This window comes from Ursus maritimus, unplaced genomic scaffold, assembly GCF_017311325.1.
Source record: "Ursus maritimus isolate PB19 unplaced genomic scaffold, ASM1731132v1 scaffold_5, whole genome shotgun sequence".
NCBI lineage: Eukaryota > Metazoa > Chordata > Mammalia > Carnivora > Ursidae > Ursus > Ursus maritimus.
The window spans coordinates 68,840,665-68,852,060 of NW_024426663.1; the positions used below are offsets into that span (position 1 = coordinate 68,840,665).

Below are 11,396 nucleotides of genomic sequence, written 5' to 3' on the forward strand. Positions count from 1 at the left end.
ACGCCCTGAGCCGAAGGCAGATGCTTAACGACTGAGCCACCCAGGCGCCCGGCCCTGTAAAATTCTTAGAAGGTTTGGCTCCTGGATGTTTGGCTCACAAGAATAGCCTCATTGTCTGGGGACTCCAACGGGTGATCCAAATGGCAGTTGGCGGCTGGGGTGGATTACCCTGTGCTCAGGCATGGAGCGTGCAGGCCAGTGGTCCCAGCACACAACTGTCACACAACTATGTGCGTCCCTTCACGGGTTCTTCTCGATTCTGTCTGTCCCCTTTGCAGCATCTCACCAGGCTCCCCCCCAGAACTCCCTCCCCTCTGCTTTGTACTCTGGATCTCAGATTGTAACCCGATGGACCAATGACCATTTCAGCCAAGAGACAGGCATGTTGTACTTGACCAGCATGCTATTTTTTTCATGCTATTTTTTTTTTTTAAAGATTTTATTTATTTAATCGACAGAGATAGAGACAGCCAGAGAGAGAGGGAACACAAGCAGGGGGAGTGGGAGAGGAAGAAGCAGGCTCATAGCGGAGGAGCCGGATGTGGGGCTCGATCCCACAACGCCGGGATCACACCCTGAGCCGAAGGCAGACGCTTAACCGCTGTGCCACCCAGGCGCCCCGACCAGCATGCTATTCTTAAAAGTTTTAAATGTGATATCTTCAGGGAGGACGTATTCTCCAAAATACCACAGGCTCCACCACTCCCCATTGCCCCACACTCAGCCTGCCTAAACCCTGAAAGCACTTGAGCTGGGGGCCTGAGTAGCTATTTCCCCACTCCGCTCCCTGATCAAAGGTATTTGCCTTCTATCTCATTTCTAAGACATGAGCTGAACTTGAGGTTAATTGGCATTCATGTGCCAATAGCTAAAGAGGGTTTGTCACCCATCTAGGATATCTTTGCCTTTTAGCTGGGAGTCCAAGCACTGAATCTCAGACTGTGGAATTCAATACTCATCAGGTTGTGAGGGAGGTGTGTATTTTTTTTTTAAGGATATACAGTGAAAATTAATAGATGGTCACAATGAAAATGCCCTGCTTTCTTTAAATTTAGCACTCAGGCAATTCCCACAGAACTCGACAGGAGTCTTGACTTCCATCCTGAGGTCTAAAGAAGTTTTTACTTTAAAGGCTGAGGATGGTTTCCAAGACCGCACGTCGCCGTGTGCACAGTAACTGCCTCACCCACAAGTCGTTTGCTTGCTGGAGGATGTTTGGCTGCCCCCGCTCCGGGTCGATGGCTGTCAAAAACAGGGCCCCATCTGCCAGAGGCTGAGGGACTCTGAGGCTCTTTGGATGGGTGTCATGCCATTGACCGTGTTCCTCTTTCTGCATGACAAAATTAAACATAGACGACTTGGGCCTTCACTGCTGTTTTAAATTTTCCACACTCCTGACTCCTTCCATTAGGGCCAAATAATTGAAATGTCTGTGGTAAGTGCACAAGCATATCAGAGAAGGCAGAAAGTTTGGATGTAGAAATAAGAGTGAAAGTTTTTCTCCTCCATACTTGTGGAGAAAAGAATAAAATCTCTTGTAGGAATCCTGTGAACATTCCAATATTGAAAATATCTGACCAAGTAGCAGCTAATAATTCCCCAGTACTTTCTAAGTGCCAGGCCTTGTACTAAGCGCTTAACATGCTTTAATCCCAATAATTCTCATTTTAATCCTCTGGGCAGGACTAGGTGCCCCCATTTTACAAATCAGGAAACTGAGGCACAGGGTAGTTAATAAGTAGTGAGGGTTGTGTTCACTCAGACAGGAGCTCTGTCGCCCCTGCCATTGTGAAGGGGCAGGAAGGAGCTGACTAGAGAAGATTTGTCAGACACCATCCCTGGACCTGTGCGGGAGATCTTTCATTTCAGCCTCTCACAGTGAGGGGACAGAAGCTGGGGAAGTTTAGTAATTGGCTCAAAGATTTGTGACTTCATTGTTCATCTATTATTGGATTCCAGGTCTGTCTGATTCCAGCTCCTTCTAGAAACATGGTGGAGGTAAGGTCATCAAAGGTTAGCAGAATTTCACGCTCAGTCTGATTTGTCCAAAGAGTCAGCCACTGGGTGGGATTTGAGAGAAATCAGCCCAATTCTTACGCCTGTTCTCTTGACTACCTCGAATGTTCATTCCTTTGGGTTGAATACTGCCTCCTTCCAGATCCTCTTTCAAAATGCAAATAGTCCTATGAGAGATTTTCCTGTGAAGGATTTTTATCAGATTCTCCCAAGCCCCTTCCAATAATATCGAGAGGTGGGGGTTGGCAGGGACAGGGAGGGTACACAAGGTGCTAAAAAGGAGAACAAGATCAGTATATGAGACCGGGTCACCAGAGACTCATTTCCCAAAGTCAAAATTTTGCCTGCGGCCATTTAAAGCATAATTTCAACAAACCTGAGACTGAATGTGTATAATTAAGTTTCCGTTCCCTCAGGCACACCATACACATGCAGACAAGTATAAATAGCATTTTAATATATAGGAGTAACAGCATAGCTCCATCTCAAACCTCAACAACTGCAGTTTGATTGTCTAGAAACCACTGGTATTTCACATTTCCTTCTGGTGTTTTCAAACAATTCTACCCAAATGTCACATCTGGAAGGATCGTTGTTTGAAATTGAATTGTTTTTGGAAATCACTGGATGCCACGTTAAGGAATTTTCCAACCCAGCCCGTGTGTTGGCCAACTATTAGAGTCTGTTACTTACGATGTGGAGTTTTGTTTTGCTCCTTCGTACGATAAGAAAGGCTCCGCCGACTATCTGGAAAGGCTGTTCATATTCAAGTATCTGAACGTACCTGATTTTTAAAAATGAGCTACTAGTATTTGGAATATATGCTTGGGATTTTAGTTATTTAATTGCTCATCCTGAGATACAGGGCTGAAAAATGTAAGTCAAAGAACAAATTCCAAGTTGGTCTCTGCTCTTAAAAGGAATAGTTTCTTGGCTGAAGTTTTTTTTTTTTTTTTCCTTTTTCTTCTTCTCGCATTTGAAATAAAACTGCTTTTGCCTCTGATGTTTTAGAAGGATATTGGTTGGAAAGTGAGGTGTATGATCAAGTTTCTTGCCAAATTATTGTCAAGAGTGACTTTCCTTGAAGAAAATGGCTGGAGGATGTCCCTGATGTTTGGTTCTGGTGCTTCTCCATTTGGCATAAGGCCTGACCTTGTGGCCTTCAGATGACTTTCAGGTCACAGGCAGAATGAACAATAAAGGGAACAATGGGAGTAAGAGAGGAAAAACCTCACAAACTGAGAAAATCAGTTTTTCCAGCTTTTATAGTTAGAAAAAAAACCAAAGCATAGATACAATCCGAACTGGAACTTGGAAGTTGGGTTATTTCCAATGCTCGATTTGTCTCCAATTTATATGCTAATGGGCCCCTCAGCTCAAAGGGAAGGTCAAATAAGAATATTAGAATATTGATATATTGAAATATTAGAAACTTCTTGAATTCCTGGGCATATTAGGCCCCCTTCAATTTCTAGGACATTTCTTCATATGTAAGACAACCTCACAGAGGTAAAAATTTGAAGGGGAAGTAGATGTAAGAAGGAGGTGAATTACATAATATAAAGGGAAAGCAAGAGACAGAGTCCTAAGTCAGACCCTCTCAATGCTCTGCCTATTCAGAGGATGAACTTCTGTCTGACATTGAACAGTGAGATTCTGTTCACAGGAGAATAACCCCTGTTTCAGTAAGAACTTCTTCAAGGTTGTATTGTCTTTGGGGAAGTTCTAAGAATCTTGGGAGAGATCTGGAATTTGGATTTCTAAGAACTACGTACATCCAGTCATTATGTGAAGATTTACTAAGTATCTACAACCAGAAAATATGGATATCTGCTTAGGGCCGGAAGCAGGAAGAAGGGAGTGACAGGGAGAAGCAAGCACATAGAGATGTACAAAATTATTTAAGCTGGTTTAACTGTTTGAGACGGTGGCATATTGTAGCTTTGTTTGTTTTAGGCCTGCATAATATTAGAATTTATTATATGTGATACTCTCCTCTCACAGAGGTGACGGTCAGTATATTTGTTTCTACAGGAACAGAAGGCCACATGTTGGAAACACCAACGCAATGACTACCGAATATTGCTCTGGTCTTGGGCTCTGGAAGAGGTAACTGTGTTATGGTCTCTCCTACCACATACGCAATCCTAATTTGAGGCTGATTTTAAAAAATAATTATGTTAGATGTCATTTGTACAGGTGAGCATTACTCTTCACATTTTCATATTAGGAAGTGATACATCAATTTCACTGATGATGGTGTTGCTCTAAAATTTGTGACTCCTCCCCCCCTCACTACGCAAAGAGTCCTCACACGCCATATACACACACAGATTCCCTTGGGCTGGCTTCTAGAACAAGAGTGTGGAAGAGAACGGGTCTGGTTACCTTACAGTTGCACTTGGTACACCTGAGAGTCATGGGATCCAAGAATGCTTCCCTGGTATGCAGGCATGGTTGGCACCAAGGAAAGATGAAGAAATGGCACATGGAGTTGGCCATTAGGGGTCCAGCTGTCAGCATCATCAGGGGGCAGTTTGTGAGGTCGATGCTGGTTTTCATGACATCAACACAGCTGAGGAGGTGAATTAGGGCCACTGAAGAGGATTATAAGGACAAGAAATCCCGGAAGGATCCCCCTGAATGTTTCATCTACCATCTCCAAAGACTTCCAAGCCATTCTTGTGTTTGGGAATCATAGAGGCAAATGGTTCCAGAAGCCTTAGTCTTGATTTCAGGAACTCAGTCTAACTCAAGGCATGAAGAGACAAATGACTAAGTAGACTCTTAAAATTAACCATTTTCTCCCTCTGCCTCTTTTTCTCATCTGATAAGCTTGATAAGCTTGACTGGTATTTCATTGAGAAAACATGAGATATAAGTGAACAGATCCAGGTTACCTCATCTTCCCACTAGCAGCCTACGAACTTGCCTTATCTGCATTCAACTTCTTCTGGACATGCGCAAATGCTTCCTGTCAAACCCCGCCCTCCTGGTGTGCTAGGATCCCACCCGCTGCGGTGTGTTTCACCTCCAGGTTTCACGCTTGTCCCTGTGACCCCTCCTGCTTCTTCAACCTCCTTCTCTCCCCTGAATCATGAGCTTAAACATTCACATATGGTCTAGAGGTTCCCATCTTCTAAAGAAACCTCTCTTAACCCACATCTCTATTTCTAGCCTACCCATTATTTCTCTCCTGGTCTTCAAAGCCAAACGTTTCAAAACACATCCTACTGTTACTGGTTCTAGGTAGTTTTTGCAAGCATTTTTGCTGCATACCTAATGGGCTGTATGGCAATTTTGCCATAAGAGATAAAATAACGAAAAATACAAAGGGACAGTAAAAAGGACACAAGGAAACATAAAAAGTAATACAACTATTAATTTCTTCCTTCATTAAGAGAGATCTCAATTTTCCAAATATGAAGAAACATATTTGAAGCTGAGCTTTGCATTGCATTGTGAAAGCCTTCAGCACTGTTCGTTCTTGGCATATTGTCACATGTCTGTCGATAGACGTTCCAAAGTTCTATGGGAAATGTGGAAGAAATGCTAACACTGTAATGCATTTGTTGCTGGGCTTTGTTATCATTGTCACTGATGCATTATCATTTTCTAGTATGGTAGAATATAGTATACAATCTGGCTTCACACTCTCTTTCACACTTGAAGTAAGTTTTATCACTCTATTTTCTATCAAGTCTATATATGGTGTTGTTATTCACCATGCTAAGATCACCACATCTGTTTGCCCCTGTACGGCGCCTTATGAAGGCTAGGTAAGATTTATATAATGTTAAAATTGGAACTTTGTCAATGAAGAAATGAAACCAAACTGTCAACCAGTTATTTTGTCTTTTACAGCCAAATTGCCATACAGCCAGTTAGGTACGTGGTGAAAATGTTTGCGGCAAAATGCTTGGGGCAAAGATGTCCGTGGCAAAGACGCTCACAGCAAAAATACCCCGAGGATACGATCTTCATCATCCACACATTCTGGAACCTCCACCACTACATGGAATGCGTCCTTTCCAAGGTTATGAGACTCAATCCACATTGCCGAGTTGAATAGGTATTTTTTGGCCCTCCTCCTACTCCACCTCTCAGCATCGCACACTGCTTTCCACACCCTTGTTCATGACATTTTCTGCAGTGTCTCCAGGCTCTCATTCTCCAGCTCCTTCTTCTCTAACCGCTAAATCATTTAATGCCTCAGGGCTCAGCCTGGCGTCTCCTTTTCCAACCCACTACTCATTCTGATGACTTTAAGTATATATGAATAATGCACACATATATATCGCAGTCCCATCTTCTCTTTGAGATCCAGACTTCTATATTCAGCTTGACTTACCCACTTAGATATCTCACAAGCACTTTGAATGGGCTGTGTCCAGAAGGGAACTATTGGTCTTAACCTGCAAGATCCTCCCCTGGTTCCAGGCTTCTCATCTTAGAAAATGGAACCAGAGCACTTACTCAAGCCGGAAGGAAGTCTGGGAGCCACGCTCGACCCCTCCTCAATACTTCCAACATCCCAACTACTGCCAAATTTCGTCTATTATACCTTATCTCCATCTTTGCTACCAACGCCCTTGGCCAAGCTTTCATCTGCTCTTAGCTGGATCCCTGCAAGAACCACACAACTGTGACCTACGTCCACTGTGCAGCTTCAGGGACTGTGCCATTTCTACAGCTTCTTCTTGTTTGCCCGTCACCTCCTTCATCAAGCTCTGGCCGCATGACCTTTGGCCATGTCTCTTCCTCTTACAATTCCCTTCCCCCCACATTTTTACTCTTGGCTCATTCTTTCTTACCTGTCATGTCGCAGCTGAAATATCACTCCCCCTGCCCAGGATTTCTCTAACCAAGATTCTGAATGTCAACCTCCCGTCATTAGACACCGTCACATCACAATTTGGAATTCTATATTTATTTCCTATTATCTCCTCCATAAGAATAAAAACTGCATGAAATCAAGAACTGTTTCTTTTTTATGATTCTGTATTTCAGACTCAGTCCAATGCCTAACAATAAATGTTTGCCGAATAAACACACTTCTGTCCTCTGTCTTACTTAACACTTAACACCCTTTTTGTGTCACACACACACCATGTCTCTTAGACTTGAAAAGATAGGGTCTTTGGAATTAGATCTGGCTCTGACATGCACTACCAAGCCCACTGTGTGACTTTGGGCAGGTTATTTTGACTAAGTCTCCCCAGACAGAAAGTGGGAAAATCATATCTGTGTTATGATAATATTCAAAGGAGATCAGGCACGGTTACTACTGATCACAAAGGTACCCAAGAAAGAGTCAGGTTCCTTTCTTCCGTGCTTTCATATAAACTCTAAATACTTCTAACCCAGTAGGTGCAAACGTGCACACACATTGGACAAGGTGACAACGTGCATCCTGCCCCTTCTGAATCTTTCTGATTGTGACATGCCCGCTGAGAGTTTTGCCTTTAGAGAATGAGATGCTTAGCCAAGAAACAGCATTCATAATGTTAAACCAAATATATAACTATAGCTCTAAAGAACTGCAGTCTGTATTATAAGGGCGCCTTCTCAAGTATATTTGGAGGTAACACCAGAAGAATAGTATTTTCGACAGCATAGAGACCTTACTTTAAAAGAAAACACCAGATGGCAGCACCAGATGCTAGAGCTGTGTCTGATGGGATTTTTTTTTAGCTCAAACCTAAACATCTAGGAAGACAAAGGTAGCTCAAAACTAGATTCAGAGAGAATCATTTACAGGAAAAGATGATTTCCCTAAACAACGCCTATTTTGTAATATAGTATGGGATTTTGGGGAACAATGTTTCACGTTACAAGCAAAATTCTAAGAAAATAACCCCAACCATTATCTAACCAAGAAAAGGTAATGAGACCAAGGCTTCATTTGGGTTTGTAGCTACATTTAATTAACTGCTGATCTGTGTTCCAATTAGCCAGAAAGGGCCTGAAATCAAAGAATGAAAGATGATCGGGTTCTAGAAAAGGGCAACATTTTTTCCAAATATCAAAATGCAAGCACTAAAATTTATTCACTCATATTAAAATAAGGAGCAATAATGACCTCTATTACTGTACTTCTCAGCATCACTTAGGAAATTGCTTACTAAAATAGACAGTAGGTTTACTAAAGAGACTAAGATCTAATAGATTAAATAAATGCAATATTAACATTTAAAAGGGTAACCTACGGGTTTCCATATTATGCATCAAAATTTCATCTGGACTTATCACCACTTTTAAAATCTTGCTAAGGTGGAGATTGCTTATGCAGGCTTTCCTTCTTTTTTTTTTTTTTTTTTTTGAGGAAAGAAAGGTGATTCAGCTCATGAAACCATATAATGCAGATGCAGCGACCAGAGGGCAGTCACACCTTTGAAATAAAGATCCTCACTCAGGGTTTTATTCCTCTTACATACTGTTAGCGTCCTTCAGAGCTTGCCTGTGAGATCAGAAAGGGTAAATTCAGCCCTGTGTTCTCGAAGAAAAGCAACGGGACAATTCAAGCGCATACGGTGGTTAGTGGGCAAAGCAGAACTAAAACAAAATGCCCGCGAAGTCTTGGAGAAGAACTCGCCTCGGGCGGTATTTATTTGCGTTTAGATTTGATTGAAGGGTAACAGCAGCCCCTGTGTCATAAAAGAACTGAGCCAGTCTATGTTGGAAGAACATTCTGAGCGGAGGGTAATTCACTCTGCCAGCGAAACAGTCATTGTTGCCCAACTGGAGTGAATTGTTTTCCAAGCACCACGGTCACGGGGCTGAAAATATCCTTCCTCACCTGAATTCGCTACGAGATTGAACCCTCCCGAGAGCGTCAGGCAAGCTGGCTGATGCTGATCTGAAGTCAGAGCAAGGATTCTAGATTCTGATTGACAAGAAGCCACACACATCTGAAGTGTGACAAGAACGGGTGTGTGTCATAGCCAGAAGTCGGCTGACACAGGCAGATGAAATGTTGAAATCTGATCGTGCACAAGGCAGTGATCTTCATGGGAAATGGATGATTTCCCATAATATCTCAATTGTCAATGATACAAAGAAATGGTACTACCTAAATTTGAAATGACACAAAGAAAGAAAAACAGCAATAGATCAAATTGCAGCTGAAAGAGAAAACCACACTGCCCGGGGGGAGCTTTCCTGCTGAAAAGCGCTGTGGAATGGCAAAGACCTCTTCTAGGGAAGAATTCAAGTCCATTGCTTCAAGAGACCTTATGCCTCTCTGAAGCCGGCCGGTTTTCTCCATTTTAATTCATGCAAGCCTGCTTTACGTCCAGCAGCGAAAGGGACCCTATGTTGGATGACCTTCCTATGCCCTCCACCAAAGCCTGTGTGGTCCCCAAACGGGCCAGCACACATCTAACAGCCGTGAGCGCCAACTTCCCGCTGACACACGCCTCCTCAGGTCTAGGAGCAGGGTTGGTGGTGCTGTGACAGAGCCACGTCCTCTAGATGCCCTTTTCTGACGGACAGCCCCCACTTTGATCTAAACGCCCAAGTCCCCGAGGGCCACCGCGGTGACCTCTCCTTCTGACATCTCCCCTCCAGACGACCGGCTGAGTCAGGAGGTGTCTTCCTGCGAAGCTGTGGGCCCAGGCCAGCCTCTTTTAGCAGTCGTGACTGAGTGAGAACACGCTGTGCTCAGCCTGTTGGCACAAAGTATGTGTTACAACAACAAGAGCCGGGATCCTGACCACACTCCCCTATCTCGGGATCTGTACTGAGAACACGTGAAGCAAATGCATGCGCTCAGGGAACAGGGCTGCGAGGCAGAGAGCTAACGGACTCGCTGCTGTGTGGCCCTGAGACACGGATTCTTGTGTTCTCTGAATCCAGACCCCACACGTTTTGGAAGACAAGCAACAGCCAGGCGATGGGAAAAACAGATCATGTTTATGAGACCAGCCTGCAGCTCATGCCACACTTAAAAGTGTGGGTTTTGAGTTCGGCACAGAAACTAGCCATTCTTTCTTCAATGTTCATTCGGAAAACTTGCCCAGCCTCTCTCAGTCTGACTCTTGGGCTTTACGATCATTGTCTTGGAATCTTCTAAACCAGTAAGTTTCTAATCATTTCATTTTAAACCTGAAAGCGAGGGAAAAGTACTAGATGGTTGCCAATATAATGCAATAAAAAAGGAAGGAAGAAAAGCTGCAGTAAAAATAAAGGCTGCTTCTCGTCCCCCAAACCCCACCCTCCAGTCCTTCTGGTTTAATCCTTTAGAACGCTTGGGTAACCTCAGTTTCCCCCAAGCAGTCCACTAAAAGACAGGGGCGCCTGGCTGGCTCAATCAGTAAAGAATGGGACTCTTGATCTCAGGCTCGTGAGTTTGAGCCCCACACTGGGTGTGGAGCCTACTTAAAAAAAAAAAAAAAAAAAAAAAAAAAAAAAAAAGTATCCCTACAGGTGGGGTGCTTTAGGTAGCAAACCTTAGAGAAAAGATTTTGACCACGGCCTATTTCTCATGATTTGACATCTTGTAAGGTATGACACAGAACAGTGCAGCCATGCCCCGGGCTTAATGGCAGGACAAAGCACATGGACCACGTCTTATGGGGAGCCACCCTCATTAGCATTCTTCCCCAGTTGTGCTGATGGTGAACCTTCAGGTAAACAATACTTCGCTGTACAGGTTGGGGACCCGGGGCATCATGCTTTTCTTCCCAAGCGCCCAAGTGGGGAGCAATGCTGCTGCCCAACCCAAACACAGGACACAGAGCAGCAGTGGGAACTGAGCACTTCTGGGAACCACGAACCCACACCTCGTTGCTTCAGAGCGTGCCCTGGGGTTAATCTCGCACATATCATAATCACGTAAGTGTTAAAAGAAAACATGCTGTATTTGAGGAGCACGTCGATTTCTGCGAGTGCTCCAGTGCCTAATTGTTGCTAAAGTCATTTGGGGTTTTTGACACACATTCTATTTTAGTAAGATAAACTCAGCATAACCCGGGGTTGCCAAAAATGAATTCCTAAGGTAGATGACTAAAATAAGCCGGTAATAAATATTGGCCGTTGGAATGGGAATTATATCTCTGCAATGTAGACACAGCATTAATGACTCATTTTCAAATAACAGTCTCTCCCAAGGATTATTGGTATGAGGAATCAGGGTAGAAGGATGTCCATCCCTCTTTCTTTTAGGCGACAGAGTAGAAGAGGACTATGAACCCACCAGGCAGGGATGTCCTTATACCGACCTTGCCAACCGAGATACAGGGTCCAACAGGGGTCGACTTGGACAGGCTGCACTGAGGCAGACGTAAGGCATTGAAAGAAACCGTCCTAGGGGTTGAAGCAGCTGATTCTGGGAACAGTTTTCTCTCATTCCCCCGGGGGCGGGGGCGGAATGTACCCGT

At 43.8% G+C, this 11,396-nt stretch overlaps 1 protein-coding gene across 1 annotated transcript in view; it reads right to left on the minus strand.

Annotated features, from left to right (window-relative positions):
* Nucleotides 1-11,308, minus strand: part of LOC103670543 (zinc finger protein 474) — a 32,615-nt gene extending 21,307 nt beyond the window's left edge. Inside the window, exon 1 of the mRNA XM_040622550.1 lies at nt 11,238-11,308. The gene's annotated coding sequence lies outside the window, so the exon portion shown is untranslated. The remainder of the gene's footprint in view (nt 1-11,237) is intronic.
* Nucleotides 11,309-11,396: the final 88 nt, after the last annotated feature.